The sequence below is a fragment of the Tupaia chinensis genome, unplaced genomic scaffold (assembly GCF_000334495.1).
Source record: "Tupaia chinensis unplaced genomic scaffold, TupChi_1.0 Scaffold000346_1, whole genome shotgun sequence".
Taxonomy (NCBI): Eukaryota; Metazoa; Chordata; class Mammalia; order Scandentia; family Tupaiidae; genus Tupaia; species Tupaia belangeri.
Window position 1 is genome coordinate 4,601,171 of NW_006159840.1, and position 17,431 is coordinate 4,618,601.

Here is a 17,431-nt window from a genome sequence, read left to right on the forward strand (position 1 = left end):
GTTTCCAGGGCATGGAAATTTCCAGGCCTGGAAAAAAAAAAAAAAAAAAAAAAAAAAAAGCCAGTCCTTCTTTTCTTTGCTAGCAGACAGAGGCTGGTGGCCCCCAGCTTAGGGTTGGATTTGTTTTCAGCTCAGAGATTGTGTTTGATCCAAGCCTGTGGGACTAAAGCTGATTATCTCACCTTTAAATAGAGGGATTTCAGCAGGGACATTGAAGCTTTTGGGGGGAGAACAAGTGGGAAGTAGCCAGGATGTTCCTCTAGCTCTCCCAGGGCACCGAGCCACCAAGGAAGTGCTGAGAAAGCCCTGTGCAACCACAGTCCGTCCTGCAAACACTGGCGACATTCTTCATAGCGCTCGGCTTTAGGAAAAGGAGGCTGCCGTTAAACAGCTATACAATTGCACGTGAGGAGAAACTTCACTTTCTCAACTGAGCGCTCGTGTGTTTTGCATGTGTAATGCCATCCGGGCACACTGTTTGCTGAAAGATGTTTTTTCTTCACTGTCTTCATGATCTGGCACTGATTTTTTCCAGGGAGGCACCATCCTTGACTAGTTTTGAATCTTTGCAAATCAGAAGCAATTCCTTGTTGGCAAAAAAGAGGCAGACCCCTTGGAGCGAAGCCCCAGTGTGCCTGTGCTGGTCATGAGGAAGTGACGGTCTCTCTAACTTCAGCCGTGGCCTTCATTTTATTATGAAAAATCTTAAAAGAAAATATTTGTTTGTGTGTGCTATTGGAAAAGTCATGATTTTGTGCTTTGGACTCTCCATCTTTGAGACATAATCAACATACTTCTATTTATAAAGATAGGTAGTTTCTTTCAAAATGTATTAAGATTTCTGAATTATAAAAGATGACTTGTTTAAAACTGCATATACCATGCCCATACTCAGCTTCCAAGTTATGATTAAAACTAAATAAATTTGTCCTATGCATATTTCATAATAACCGTTACTCATTTATTGAGAATTATAGACATAGTCCTAGCTGCTTTAAATACATCATCCCCTTCTATCCAGACAGGATTCATATGAGGTAGGTATTGTAATCCTCATTTTATAGATAAGAAAATTGAAGACAATTGAAATCCTAAAAGTCGACAGGCCTTAACCCCATCTAAGTAGTCCACGGTGGTCCTGATTATCAGATCCTGAGATTCTGAAGCATGGTCACTTCACTGGGCTCTTGTCTGTGCAGTGAAAGGTCCTGTGTCTGTTGGTCTCTCATGTTGCCTGGCCCTGGCCTGTGAGGACAGAGGACCATGGCGACAGGCACTTGTGTAGAAGTCTAGGATGTTTTTTTTCTTGCCTATGTCAAAACAAAAAGCAAGATGTTCCGTAGGTTGGCACAATATTAAGATTTCCACACAATGATTGAGAGAGATGAGGGTCTGCATGGTTCACCTGCTCCATGGAGGAATGAGGGCTCCCCCCCAACCCCCAATGGATGTTTTTAACCGATTCTTCAGAAATCTCTGACCTGGATAATAAAGTTTCTTCTTTTGAAGCCCCAGGCTTGGTGCCAAGAGGAGATAGATGCCTCTTAAACGTGGAAGCATTGACTTTGAGGCATGGATACTTGGCAAAATGACTTAAACACTGACTAAAAAAGTAAAGAAAAGGAAAAAGAAAAGCAATAAGAACTGGCTCAGCAAGTTCAGAGCACGCTGGTGTGGAGATGGCACGCAAACATGAGGGCAAGCCCCCCACATGTCCTGGTAAACCGAGAAACACGGGTTGGGATAAACGTTTGGGGCACTTTTTGCATTGTCTTGATTCACTGTGTATCATTAAAACTTTTATGATGCTTTGTTTATTTTAAGGACAAGGCATTAAATTCAAATTACATTTGAATGAGATTTACTCAGTTCACAACTCATTGTGGGAATATCTCATTATCGAAGCACATATTTCTAACGTAGATGAATGGGCCTGACCTTAATGGCAGGTTCAAAAAGATGAGGCTGGCTCCACTATCCCCCAAAATATTCTTGAGTCAAAGCTATTTCTTGCTTTTATATATTTCTCATTGCTGGATATTTTTGGAAAAGGTCCTGAAAAATATTAATGTGTGTGTGTGCATTTCCCAAAGTAATAAAATTGATAAAGAGTCCCTGTTCAGCCTCAAGCCATAATTTAGTGTTTCACTGTTGATTACTGACACTGCATTTTCAGTGAAACTTGTACCACTCAGGGTATAAATGGTGTTCTCAGCTCTGACAGAGAGTCTTGCAAACTCCAGCCTCTATGGGATCTTAAATTGGGCTGTCTGTATCTTCCCACCCCCTCGTCTTCTTGCTATTTGGTTACAGATTTTCAAGGAGAAGTCAAATCTGTATATAAGTACAAAGACTTTCTCTGACATTAAATTGAAAGGAATTATATCTCTCTATTTCCTTCCTTTCATCTGAAGATAAACATTTTGTAGCATTTTTGCAAGTGCGAAGGTATCTTCTCCTTGGAATAGCTTTTACAATTCTTACTGGCTTTCCACACAGCAGCAGAGGGCTTTATGGATTTATTGTTATTTTTTTAAAAGAATTATTATATTTGACTTTATTTAGTTAGTTAGTTATTTTAATTTGAGCAGAGAAGGAGAGAAAGAGAGAGAGAGAGAGAGCCACCTGGTCCAGGACTCGAACCACAGTTGACCATGTGGGAGTCTAGCACCCTTAGACATCACTCCATCTGTTGGTTCCTATTATTAGTTTTTTAATTATCATCTTCTGTGATCCTCTATTTTTGAGGTTAGGATTTACTATTTTCTAAGAATATAGTGTACTAGCAGAGAAAACTGAAAGAACATTTTTACAGATGACAAAAATTTTAATCTAAATAGATTAAAATGATTTGGGTTTAAACAGAAAGTTAAAAATTGAAACTAATATTTTAACACTCATATTAGTAGTATCTTTGAGTTCCAGCACATTTGTTTCATTATGTATGTTTTTTACTGTATAAGGCACAAGTGAATTCCTTTGGTCTATTCAATTCCACACGGAACCAAGTTAATAATTATATACCTAAAACTGCTCCCTCCACATGCTGACCCATGGAGCAAAGGGGTTAGAGCTGTGCATTGCAAAGCAGATCTCACTTGACCGACTGCTGTTCGGGTGCCATACACGTGGGTATACGTGCGTGGTTGCCTCAAGTCCTGATGGGATGAAGAAAAGGGGCAAAGGGCTGTCAGCATGACCATGCCCCACTGGGCATGCCCACGCTCTTTCTGGCAATCATGTGCCCTCTGCCAATAAAAAACAAATGAAAAAAGAACTGCTTCCTCCAAAAGTTATCTGTAATTATTTTTAAAGAATGCCATTTTTAAGTTTTTTAAAAACATTATTTATTTAATTTTATTTATTAGTAGTATTTTTAAAATTTGCTATAGGGCATATGTGCTCACCAGAGAGAGACATGCAGAAAGACAGAAAGAGGGAGAGAGAGAAAGTGAGGGAGCAAGCATCCAGGTCTGAGACTCGAACTGCAGTTGGCCATGTGGGAGTCCAATACCTTAAACATTAAGCCACCTGCTGGCCACTGTTTTAGGGGTTTTAAAAAAATGTATTTATTTCTTCCATGAATAAGAAAGAGTGGGGGAGAGAGAGACATAGAGATAACACCCCACAACAGGATCCTGACCCCAGCTTTGGCCAGCCCTGGATCCTGGGCCTGTGCATGCCCTGTGCCCTCAGGGAGGTCCTGGATTCAAACCTGGTGCCTTCTGGTGTGTGTCAGCCTCAGAGATGCCTCTCAGTGCTGTGCCACCATTCTGCCCCAGGTTTTTGTTTTATATATCAAATTTTCAGGAAAACCCTTTTAAGCTAAAATCTGTGATTCTTGCAAAAGTGAACATTAGTCATTTACCTCACAAGTCCTGGAAACTCACTTGGAGTGAGAGGTAAGAAAGCCAGAGAGAAAACGTGCCGACGACGTGCTGAGCTTAACATCACCGCGAATGTCTCCATTGTAAACTTGGGCTTTAACGTGTCTGTTTAATTCGGTCATTTCTTCCATTCATTGTCAAGGCTTGGAGCTCTCCCACACCACATGTGACAACATGCGTGGGAGAGCACACTCCGGCGTGAGTGTCGATGAGCTTCATTATGCAGCGTGGCCGAGGATTCCGTGTGGTCCAACTCAGTCTCTAGCAGCTCTGTCCCTGGAGGTCACACTGAGGTCACACGCCTGAGAGCCACCATGAGTCAGTCACCTCACTAGCCTAAACTCTCAGATGTGGGCTGAGGCTCCATGACAGAAAAGACTGCTGTCACTGAAGTCAGAAGGGCTTGGAGGCTACTCCCAGGTAGCTGCGGCTGGAGGCCCAGCCTTCTTTTGGCCAAATTCCTTGGTAGACACTTGGGGAAACAGCAGTGGCCGAGTTCCTGTTGGAGGCGCAGACGCATATGACTGAGTCCCACTGATACAATCACACCGCACCTCTGGAAACACCAGGGATGAGTGAATGTAAATCTTAGAGGGGAGAGACGACTGAGGTAGGGAATAGTGACGTTTTCGATCACGTGACTGGTGAGAAAGGTGCCAGCAAGTATCTAAGGAGGTGCGGCCAAGACGGTGGACGCCAGACGTGGGGGCTGCACATTGGAGGAGAGAGGACTGCAGGGCGAAAGCACTGAGGCGGGAGGTTCCTGAGGCGTCCTTAGAGCAGCATGGCAGGAACAGAGAAAAGAACAGGAGGACGGTAGAAAACCAGGCCAAGGAAGGCTTTTGGGGGCGTGGAAGCCAACCTCGCAGAGGCGCGTGGGCCACTGTCACTGGGTCTTGGTCTAAGCAACCTGGGAAGCTGTCAGGGCACATCCTCCAATTATGGTTGCCCAGGGTGCCTGAGGACCTCTATGCAGGTAGACTGAAAGGGGCAGAGCTGGGCACAGAGCCTGGGGGTGGGCTCCGGAGCTGGGCGGTGGGCACTGTGGTCCACTGCCTGGCACGTTGAGAGCTGGGACTGGGAAAGAAGTGGATGGGGTGAAAACTAGTCAGATTCTGGCATATTTTGAGTGTAAAATCAACAGGATTTTTTTGATGAGTCAAATGAAGGATATGTGAGAAAAAGAGTATTCAGCCCTGTATGTTCAGTCTGAGAACCTGAAGGGAAAGATCCAGCACTTGTGGAGATGCTGACGACTGTTGGTGCATTGGAGGTGAAGGGGCAGTGCGGAGCTTTGAGCAGGGGCCAGCACGCTTGAGTGAAGCTGTAGGTCGAAGGCGGCTGGATCAAGAAGGGCGGAAAGAGTTAGGTAACAGTTACCGGAGGCATATCACCTAGACAGGATGTAAGGCCACAGGGCTGGAAGAGACCACCAGGAGGTGAGGCCACAGGGCTGGCAGAGACCACCAGACAAGTGTATGCAGATCCAAGAGTCCAGGAACAGAGTCCTGGGTATCTCACACGTTAAGTAAATGAGAATGAATGAACCAGAAAGTCCAAGAAAGACTGACCGCAGGGTGGGAGAGGATGCAGGAGATGGAGGCCAAAGCCAAGGGAGTGCAGAGCCTTCAGGAGGCAGCTTCAGTGAGGACTAAATCTGCATCGGTGGTGGTTGTGAAGAAGAGAAAATGTAAAATTTTATTTAATTTTTCTGTTGAGTTTGATTTTTACTTTCATTTAATAATTATATATTTGTGTGATATAATGCAGTTTCTCAGTATCTGAATACACAGCATAATGATTGAATCAGGTCATATGTATGCCCATCGTATCCGCCATTTGTCATTACTTTGTGTTAGGAACTTTCCAAATCCTCTCTGCAGTTCCCGGAGATACATGCCAAGTTGTTATTAACCATGTTCACCCTTCTATGTTCTACAACAGAAACTGCTTCTCTCATCTCCCTGCAATTTTGTTTCTCGAATCAACTTCCCTCTGTCCTCTCTCCCCACTCCCCCACCCATCTCAGGCTCTAGAGGTTAATCTCCTCCCTACTTCTATGAAGTCATCTTTCTCAATTTCTACCTGTAAGTGAGAACACATGCCATTTCTCTTTCTTTGCCTGGCTTATTTCAGTTGACATTATATCCTCCAAGCTCACCCATTAATCTCCAATGACAGGATTTCACTCTTTTCAGTGACTGAATATTATTTCATTGTATGGATGTGCAAACAAATTCACATTTTCTTTATGTATGCATTTGTTGATTCCTCGTCTTGACTGCTGTGATTAGTGCTGCAAACACTGAGGTGAGGGTGTCTGTGTGACGTACTGACCTCCTCCCTTTGGCTCTGTACCAGTAGTCTAATTGCTGGATCAAATGGCAGTTCTGATTTGAGATTTTAGACAAAACTCCACAGTTTTCCATAATGACTGTACTAATTTACGTCCTCACCAACAGTGTAAAGGTGTTCCCCTTTGTCTGCATCCTCACCAGCACCAGCTATTTTTTTTTTAATACTTGCCATTCTAACTCAGGTAAGATAATATCTCACTGTGGTTTTGATTTGCAAGAAGACAAATTGAAGACAGGAGGTGGACAACTCACAGCTTCTTAAGGTAATGTGACTGTAAGCAGAAAGAGAAGACAGTGCCACAGTTGGACATATGGGATTCAAATGAACTTTTCAAGATGGGCAAAATAAGAGCATTTTTTTGTATTTGGGGAAAATCCAGCAGGAAGGGATAAATTTCTGGAGCAATGTCTGCCTAGCAGAGAGAGTAGGAGATCTAGTGCTTGGGCAGGGAGGCTCCCCTCTGCTGGCAGTCAGTCATCCATCCACAGGAATGGGGTGGGGACAGAATACACGTGCACAGAAACAAACATCATGGCAAATACATATGGTTTGTTCAGGTACCTGAAGCTCTTAATGTGCCCTAAGTATATTGACTCCTCAAATTCTCAATAGTTACCCTCCTCCAAGGCAGTCAACATTATCCCTATATTACAGTGAAAAGTTAAGCACAAGAAGATTAAACAAGTGGATTAAACAAGATTCCCATCTATTAGAAGCAACTTGAGCCTGGAGTCTCGAACCTCGCATGCTGCCTCTGAAGAGAGGGGTAGATGTGATCAAGAGAACATGGAAAGTCCTCCTTTCACTGAAATAAGAATGAAGGTTATTAGATAAGAGGGAGGATGGAAGAGTACATGAATGAGGGTAGAAGGGAGAAAATAAGTACGAGATCTTGACCTAAGAGTGGGAGGGGGCATGGATAGAGATGATGATATGGCCAGCTGTTCTTAAAGGCCCACCTGGGGCTAGTGATGTGTGGTTTTTATGCATCAGCACAGGGATGTACATGTGAAGTGCAGATGGCCAGTTGGGATCAGCCATGGTTTTGGTTTAGCCCAGAATAAAAGAAAATTGAGGAGGAATTCAAGAGAGATTGTAAAATTGCCTATGGAATTAAAGCTGTGTGTGTGAGAGAGTACTGCCCTTGGGGGCTAGAGAAAAATACGCTTGTAAGCTCTGGTTGGTAAAAACCAACCTTCCAGGCAGGACTCCTTCTAGGGTAGAGTTTGATATGGAAAAATAGAAGGTAGGGAGCAAAGAGTGGGATGTTTACAATTTATAGTGTAGAAAGGTTGTTGTTATTATTATGAAAGTATCTGTGGTGTGGCAGTGGAAGTGAATTGGCTGAAGTGTAGTACGAGGAGTACAAGAGACGAGGTCAGGAAAAAGCATACTGGGCCACTGGAAGTATCTTTAAGGGCGTATCAGAGTCACCAAGAATTACGGTGGATCAGTGCTGGGGAGTGGAGGAGCCAAGAGCCATGTCTAAAAGCGGGGGAGGAATGACCCTGGGGAGTGAGAGATGTTGGCCTCGAAGAGAAGTGGTGGGTGATGTCTGATGACACAAGAGACAGAGGCTGAAACTTGGTGGTCATATTTTATACCTTTTTCTTTTTTGTTTTTTTAAGGAAGTATTTTACTTAATTTTCATTATTTGTTTATTTATGTTAATTGGACCAGAGAGGGACAGAGAGAGAGAGAGAGAGAAAGAGAGAGAGAGAACGTCACCTGGTAGGTCTGGGGCTCAAGTCACAGTCAACCATGTAGCAGTCCAGCAACCTTAACTACCACGGCATCTGCTGGCCACAACCACTTTTGTCTTTTGACATAACTTCTCTGTAGAATTATCTGGTAAAGCACAACTTAGCTAGAAAAGAAATACTAATTATCTAGGCCTATGATTTCTCAGGGTATGAAAGTTTTCTAGTTCCAAGACTCTAATCAATACACTTTGACTATGCTTCACCCATTGATCAGAAATGTGAACTGATTTCCCTTTCTAAATTTACTTTTGTTTCTGTGACCAGACCTAGATAGAACTCTTTTTCAAAATTATTTTATGGCATTTTTCCTAGAATGCTTTCTAGGAATGGCAGATTCCAAACTAAGGTTGCCAAATCTTCGAGAGATTTTGAACCAAGTACTGGATGAACTTCAAGGCACCAAATTTACCATCAAATACGGAGAAAAATCATTTATTTACTGCCTGCTCCAAACTATATAAGGTAAAAGTTTCTTGTTTTTGTCTTTTTTTAAATAGATTTTTTGCCACAGAGTGTGTTGCTTACCCAGATAGACACACACCACACACACACACACACACACACACACACACACAGAGAGAGAGAGAGAGAGAGAGAGAGAGAGAGAAAGTGAGAAATGAAATCACCATCCCCTACCCTAGAGGGGATGGCCATGCCACAGTCTCTTCTCCTCTGTTCTTCTCTTGGGATTTTGGGCATACACACACACACACACACACACATACACACAATCGATGGGATTTTCAAGCTGTTGAGTCCAGGACTCGAACTGCAGAGTCAGCCATGTGGAATCCAGTGGTTTAATCATCATACCATCTACTGGCCCAGTTACCTAGGTTTTAAGTGTTAAGATTATACCAACTCTAAAAGGTTTTCTTATGTAGAAATGAATTGTAGATGAAAGCATAAAAACTGGGAAATTCAAAGTTTGCTCTATTATCTGATTAACCCAGTCACCATCAGTAGAGAAGAAATCATGTTAAAACAGATAATGAGGGACAAGCAGATGGCATAATGGTTACATTGTTGTACTCCCACTTAATCCACCATGGTTCGAGTCCTGGACCTGGTGCCTTAAACTGACATCAGGTGCATGTGTGTGTGTACCCAAGATCTCAAGAGAAGAATAGAGAAGGGACTGTGTGTGGCCATTCCACCTGGAGGGTAATTTCTTGCTTTCTTTCTCTCTGTATCACCTTTTCTGGAGAGCTCACAATCCTTATAGCAAAAACCTCTCAGAAAAATAAATTAAATAAAAAAAAATAGGTAACGAGTATAAAAATTTCAGTAATGGTTTAGTCTCTAATATCAACCGTAGGAATAAGTAAAATTATTTGGGAACTTGAGCTCATTCAATCTTTGGATGGCCAATGAGTTTCATTTTGCTTTCCAGCTCACTGATAGGTTTTGCTGAACCTTGTGTTGAAAAAGATTCTGAAACCAAGTATGATCTCAGTAATTATAATGCTGTAATAGATTAGCAACGTTTGTCAAGGGCAGGCAACACCTAAATTAATCCAAGGCTTTTGTTTTTGCTGCAACTTTTGTCAAAATTTTATTCCTAGGTGTTTTATCTTTTTCCATGCTATTAGAAATAAGTTTTTTTTTCTTAATTTTGTTTTTGGATTTTTCATTAATAGTATATACTATGTTTTTTATTTGGAGAGATTTTACTATAGGACACATGCACTTGCCAGAGAGCCAGAGAGAGATAGAAAGTGAGAAATCCACCCACCCTACTCCAGGGGATGGCCACACCCTGATCTCTTCTCCTCTGTTCTCTTTCTGGGATCTTGGACACACACATGCCCAGAGTGAGTTTGAAGCCATTCAGTTCAGGATTTGAACCATGGTCAGTCACGTGGGAGTCAGTGACATAAACCATTATGCCCTCTGTTGGCCCTTATACAGTTTTTTTCAGGTCCTTGCCGTAGGGCACATGCATGTGCTTGTCAGAGAGAGACAGATAGAGACAGCAAAAGGGAAAGTGATAAATCATCCCCAGGGGGGATGGCCACACTGCAATGCCTTCTCCTCCATTCACCTCTTGGGACCTAGGACATGCACACATCTGTGCCTGGCATGACCTTCAAGCTGCCATATCCAGGACTCACACCACAGTCAGCCATCTGGGAGTTCAACACCATAACCATCATGCTGCCTGCTGGCCCCTACAATTGTTTATTTATTTATTTTTTGTACATGCTATCATTGTATATCATTACAGCATGCAAAATGAATTTTCCCTGCATGAATACATATTAGTTCAGTTGAAGATAACATACATATATGTTCTGGTCTTTTAGTTTCTGCCATAAAATGCAGACATTTGGTATATAGTAAGTGGGGACATACAATGCTTCTCTTTTGTAGTCTGGTTTGCTTCACTTAGCAGTAAATCATCCATATTTATTCACTTTCTATCAAATGACAGGGTCTCATTGTGTTTTATGGCTGAGAAGTATTCCATAGTGTGACACACTATGTGTCACACTTTCAATCCATTCATCTGTTCATGGACATGTCTTAGCAATAGTGAATAATGCCACAATAAACATGAATATGCAAGTACTTTCTTGACTGAGTGTATTCCTATCTTTTGGGTAGATACTCAGAAGCAGAATTACTAGATAGTATGGTAGTTCTATTTGTCAGTCTTTGAGGAATCTTCATATTGTTCTTCACAGTGGTTGTACTAATTTATATTCCCACGAACAATGTAGGAGAGTTCCCTTTTCACCATAGCCTTTTCAGAATTTACCATTTATAATTTCTTCCTTCCTATCTTTCTTTCTTTCTTTCTTTCTTTCTTTCTTTCTTTCTTTCTTTCTTTCTTTCTTTCTTTCTTTCTTTTTTTGGAGAGGTTTTTACTATAGGGCACATGTACTTGCCAGAAAGACAGAGACAGAGAGACATAAAGTGGGAAAGCATCCCCCAGGGGGAATGACCACAACACAATCCCTTCTCCTCCAGGGGGAATGGCCACAACACAATCCCTTTTCCCCCCATTCACCTCTCAGGATCTTGGGCATGCACACACACATGCCCGGTGCAAGTTTAAGCCACCAGATCCGGGACTCGAACCGTGGTTGACTATGTGAGAGTCCAGTGATGTAGCCATTATGCCATCTGCTGGTCCAATGCATTTGTAATTTTCTTAATCTTAGCCATTCTGACTGAGGTTAGATGGTATCTCATTGTAGTTTTGATTTGAATCTCCCTTATAAAGGTATATTGAACATTTTTTCATATGCTTTTTGGCTGTTCATATGTGTTTCTTAGAGAGTTGTCTGTTCAGCTCATTTGCCCATCTTTTAATTGGGCTGATTTTTTTTTTCTTTTCCACAGGTAGGCAGCTTGAGTTCTCTGAATATTCTGGTTACCAATCCATTATCTGTGACATAGTTTGCAAATATAGTCTCCCATTCCATAGGTTGCTGATTCACTCTAATTATTGTTTATTTGCTGAGCAGACGCTTTTTAACTTCATGTAATCCCATTTGTCTATTTTTGGGATTATTCCCTATGCTTTTGGGGTCTTACTTAAATAGTCTTTGCCTACTCAGATGCCTTCAAGAGTTTCCTCTCTCTTATCCACCATTAGTTTAATTGTTGGAGGCTTGTTTTTAAATTTTTTAATTTAAGGGAATGGATAATCTAAATGGGAAGTTAATGAGAAAGCTAACCCAGAGACAATAAAAAAAAGTGCCAAAGTCACACTAGGTTTGTGGTAGGTTAAGGACAAGAACTCAGATCAGGCTAGGACATTGTGGGAATTATAGTCCCAAAGCCATGGTTCATGGGATCAAGGTAGGGGAACATTCAGCAAACAGAAGCAACTATAATAGAAATAACCCTACATTAGAATCAGAAATCCTGGGTTCCAGTCCTTGTTTTGCCGCTAATATGTATGACTACTAGGATTAATCTTGTAATATTTGTTTTCAGGTGGCAAATTGAGACGTTTGTGCTAGATCACTTCCATAATAATTATAAGTTTTTAATGATGAAGAAGCAAACAAATATAAAACACAAAAGCTCACATACAAACAAACATTGCACTCTCTAAGACAGTTAAAGCTAGCTTTTCTCTCCAATTTTTCATTGTTTACATCAGAAGACAAATGTAGATTTTTTTTCCTGTCAGGCTTGTATTGCCTCTAGATTAATGTGATCATGTTGCTTTATTATTCTCCGTCACCATACCATCCTGATTTTAGAATTTAAAATGATCAGGACCAATAGATGGCATAATGATTATGTCCCTGGACTCACACGTATTTGTTCACAATTCAAGTACTGGACATGGTGGCTTAAAACTCACACCAGACGTGTGTGCGCGTATGCCCAAAATCTCAAGAGGAGAATAAAAGAGAAGGTGTCACTGCATTGCCAAGTCTCCTTGGGGTGGTGATTTCTCATGTTCTGTCTGGTGAGTACATGCACCCTAAAGCAAAAATCTCTAAAAAAAAAAAAAAAGAAGAAGAATTTGAAATGATTATGGAGAAGTCCACAAGTAAAGAGCAAACGAAACTTCCTTTGGGACCCACTGTTTAAGAAACTTTGCATATCTGGGAACCAGCAGTTAGCGTAATGGCTATGTCACTGGACTCCCACGTAGTTGACCGCGGTTCGCATCCCGGACCCGGTGGCTTAAAACTCACGCCGGGCGCGTGTGCGTGCGTGCCCAAGATCCCGAGAGGAGAATGGAGGAAAAGGGATTGTGGCGTGACCATCCCCCCTGGGGGGTGATGTTTTGCTTTCTGTCTCTATGTCTCTGTCTGTCTGGCGAGCGCACACGCCCTATAGTGAAAACCTCTCCAAAAAAAAAGAAACTTTGCATATCACATTTGATCTCAGCAGAACGGGTATTCAGATATCATAATCCCTATTGAACAGATGAAGTTACAGAGGCTCAGAGATGTCAGATGACTTTTGTAAGGACACGTGCTAGGAGGTGGCAGAGTGTAGATTAACTGAAAACTCTGATCTCTGATTGTAAAACAAATACTCTTCCTATTGCTTTGTGCTGCTCCATCTTCCAAGACATAATGAGCTCTTAGCCTGAAAGATCCAAGTTCCAACTTGGTATGCTTATTCTAGAAAGCTGTTTGATTTTCCCTTTAAATTCTAGCTTGGCCTTGTGTTACAAAGCTAAATGTTTTCCCATGACTGCATTATATTTTGCATTCTGAAATCCAAGAATTTGGACCACCCATCACTGAGATACATACACCTCCTTCTCATAAGAAAATGCCGATTGCTCTAATTATCACATTTGAGACTTTTCCAAGTGTAGGCTGTGAGCTTTTGCAGGGAAAACATTTCTGAGCAGAGACTCCTGGGGAGTGCAGTCATTAGCTCCTGCACCATGTGAAGATCTTTTGAAGCTCTCCCGCAGGAAACTTGGTAGTGACTCAATGAGCAAATGCAAATGGTATTTGCTGCAAAACTACAGAGTTCCTCTGGGGGAGTCTTGGGCTATCACGAAACAACTTTGAATTTAAGCAAAGTAAATTGTGGAAGAAAGGCTGTTCATCACTGCACATTTTGGTTTGCTCCAGCAGGAGAGAACTTTAACGTCTCCATTTCCTCCCCATTAAGAAAATAATTGAGGATAATTTCATTCTTTCACATAAACTCCATATCTGTCTGGTTCCCTCCTTGAGTTCTTGGATGCAGGTAGCGCTCGAAGTGTCTGAGGCAGTAAACAAGGCTTTCTCTGATTCTTCTCTGTGGTGTACACTTCAACAACAGGCTCTTGCAATGGGATGGCAGAGCCAAAGAGGAAAAATGGTAATGAGCTTTATCCTAATGTGACAGCTGTAGAAAAAACTAATGTTAGATATTCTTTCTGGAGTCCATTTAAATAGCTGGCCTCTGGTTTAAGAGTTTTAATGTACAGGCTTAAACATATATGTGATTTTTTTGAGTTGGCCATTATCAACTTCTCATGCTACCTAGACTAATCAGAAATGTGAGTGATGCCCAATATTGTCACTTCCATTTCTAACTTAGTCAAGTCACAATCAGAAAGGAGAGGTTCTTCACATGCTAGAATTACCACAACTTTTTATGTCATTGGCTTTTAGGGGATTATGGTGCTCACAGGCAAAAGCAAAGATCCAATCAACAACTCCTGGAGCAGCAACTGTAGTGCATCTTCTGGTGAGAATGCCCAGAGATACCAAATCTATCTAGAAAGCTATTTCATCTCTATCTTGGAAGACTGTGATAGCTGAAAAACACCGCTGATTTCATAAAGGGCCCTAACCAATCAGTTAAGAAATCCCGAGGAAGAACTACTGTTTTCTCTGTAGAAATCTTTTTTCTACCTTGAATAATGCCTACAAAGCACTTAGCTCAGCACCTGGTCATAGTAAACAGTGTTACCTACTGTTTTTCTATTTGGCTAATGTTTTCCAATCCCTTTGTGTTCTACAGCTTACATCACAATTGGAGAAGCAGAGAAGTCATGTAGGTGTCTTTGAGGAATTCATATCTTTATTTCTCTCTCCAAGGTGTCACACCTAGAGAGACTTAAATTATATAAAGTGAAGAAATGAATAAAGTGCCATCTCCCAGTTAGCATCTCCCCCAAATCTGCAGATTTTGGGTGCACCCCTTGAGTTGAGACTACCCCCCCCCACTCACACACACACACACACACACACACACACACACCCCAACTTAAATAACTTGATCATAGCAGACATGGTATATCCCAGACTTAAATGCAACCTTTCTTTTTTTCATCAGCTTAGGCATAGTCGAGAAGTCATATGCCATGGACAGATATTATCAGCACTCCTGTGCTGGGGCTTCCAAGAAGGTCTCATTTGCCACCACTCCTGCTTCTTTTGTTTTCTGTTCTTTCAGTACAACACAGGCTGGCTGATTGTCAAGAATACCTTGCCCAGAGGAAGTCAGTGCTGAACCCCTCACCCTGTGCTGTGTGCCTGGGGTCTCAGATGAAGAAGTTGTCTCCTTTGCCTATGCTGTCCCTCTCCCACCCCTTGCTAGCCATGAACGCCTGTGTTTTATCTGCATGAACTCTGCAGTGTCCCTGGCCTGGAGCTCTGCCTCACTCAGTGTGAGCTCTCTCTCTCTCTCTCTTTTTCTTTCTTTTAATTTATTTTATACATTTAATCACAATATATTACTTAACTTATAAAGTGAATTTACCCAACATGAATATACCTCACACCAGTCCAGTTGAGGATACTATACACATTGTCATCAACAGACAACAATCCGTTTCTGTGTCCCATAAATATCTTACCTCTATTTTTCTCCTTATAAGTGTGGGCTCTCTAAACGACCACACTCTCCTCTCCTCTCCTCTCCCAGTGGAGACTCCAGCACTCTGCAAGACTCCGCTCCCTCGGCTTTTGCTTCCTGGTTGTCACTAAAATCAGGAAAATTAGCTTTCAGGCTGAAAAACAAATTCTAACACTGTATTCTGTTTGGAGTGAGGTGAAGTGACCCAGGCAGAGTAGGGCTGAGGTGGGAAGACACTGTTAGCCTCTTGCTGCTCCACATCTGTTCACTAGAGAGTACCTTTCTGGACTGCCTGGGCAATGGGCTGTGTGGAGCAGCTCTGCTCTAATGACATCTGATTATGAACTGTGCACAGTTCCGGACAGGCCAGGACAATTTCTAAGCAAGAGTGTCAGCTGGGCAGATCCCTCAGCTTTGGGATTAGAAAGTTACATGTGACCTTCCTGCTTTGTGCCACTGCAAGTTCGCCCACTTGACCTTGGTGGCGGGTAGAAATGCAGATTCTTGGGGCTTATTCCAAACTGAGTCAGAATCTGCATGTTGGCACAAATTTATGCATGTTGAATGTGACAAGCATCACTTTATCTTCCACTAGTAGCTGGGTAGAAACCAGACACCATTAGAGCTTTCAGAACACTTCCTAAAATAGATGTTTGCATTGTGTGTGTGCCACTAACCATTTCTATCGTCGCAGACAGGTATTTAAACACTGTGAGGTTTGCTACAAAACTCACCACTTGCTGTAGAGGAAAAGCCTACACCTAAATATAGGAATAATCAAGTGCATTCTTACTTAAAAATCGACATCTCTCATAACGGCCCTGAGAAAACTTACTTCTAATATCCGCAAACCATATAACATGGATTGGTTCTGTCTTCATAGCAAAGCAAGACCCACAGGAGACTAAAGTCCTTCTCCAGCACCGTATGGGCAGCAGTATTGATGGGACTTGTCATAAACAGAGAAGCTCTGCAGAGCACCTTCTGGTGGTATCTGAGCAGATGATTTTGAGCACAGTAGGCATGGATTGGAAGTTATGGCTCCTGAGCTTCCACGTGAGGCAGCTCTGGGCCTAGGGACTTGACAAAACTGTACAGACAATCAGTTCATGGTGTTGGGTCCCGTAGGAAAATGCCAGTACTACCTTTGCAGATGAGTACATGAGGAAGGGTCCTGATAGATTATTGAGCATCAGGTATCATGTAGTTGTGTCCTCTGAGCTCAGGATTTCTTCTCTGTGGCTGGTGCTGCATTGCCAACAAGACTCAGAGACAGGGCAGCCCTGTCATAGCTCAGTTCTCTCCCTCCGGAAGGTGAACATGTTGCCCATTAGTCCTTCAGTGGCACTGGCATCTGGACGCCAGATCCATTAACACTGGACCTCAGTCGATGAAAAAGCACTGACCTTGTAACCAGGGGAAGCAATGTCCTTTGCTTACCTAATATTCCCTTTGGCTTCAAGCAAATAAGCCATTCCTCATGGTTGGTCTTCAACCTTAGCATAATGTTAGTCTGATTTATATATGAGCCCTCACGTTTCCCCTTGAGGTGACTGTACTCGGTGCTGTGTGAAGTGATCCATATCTATGCTGTTTCTAATTCATTTGTAAAACCATTTCTAAGCTGATTGGGGAGGAAAGGTGGTTTATAAATGCCTGGTAATAATTATGATTGTGATGCTCATAAGTGATGAAAAATAACCAGGTCATGCCGTAGGGCAATACTACCTCCCTTTTCTCAAATGCTCTCTGACCAATTGATATTTGAAAAAGGACAACTCCCTGTAGAAAGTTTGACGTCTGATTTGCCAGTCTTAATCATCATAGAGAAATCATACCAGTCTAAAGGAGACTATAATTCTGTACCAGTGTGCTTTAACTGTTGGTTTTAAATTAGCAGTTGTTCTATTTAAAATTAGAGGTTGTGGTAACATCCATGTGTGTGAGTCGCTTGTGCTGATCTCATCGGCAACATGAAATGCATTTCTGTGTAGAAGTTCAGGAATGAGAGACCATGGAGCCCTGCGGTCTTACAGACAACAGACACGGTACTACAGGTCTTTTGAAAACTATTTGCTTCCTTTCTGAGATAGAACTCTTTTTTTTCTTTTTTTTTTTTTTTTAAAAAAAGGATTTTTTTTA

General features: G+C 42.0%; 1 long non-coding RNA gene across 1 annotated transcript in view; it reads right to left on the reverse strand.

Moving 5' to 3' along the window:
- The window catches only part of LOC102471691 (uncharacterized), a 23,761-nt gene extending 6,888 nt beyond the window's left edge, over positions 1-16,873 (reverse strand). Inside the window, exons 1-2 of the long non-coding RNA XR_335128.1 lie at positions 16,125-16,873; positions 15,291-15,416 (exon numbers count right to left, since the gene is read on the reverse strand). This is a non-coding gene — a long non-coding RNA (uncharacterized LOC102471691). The remainder of the gene's footprint in view (positions 1-15,290; positions 15,417-16,124) is intronic.
- Between the last annotated feature and the right edge of the window lie 558 nt (positions 16,874-17,431).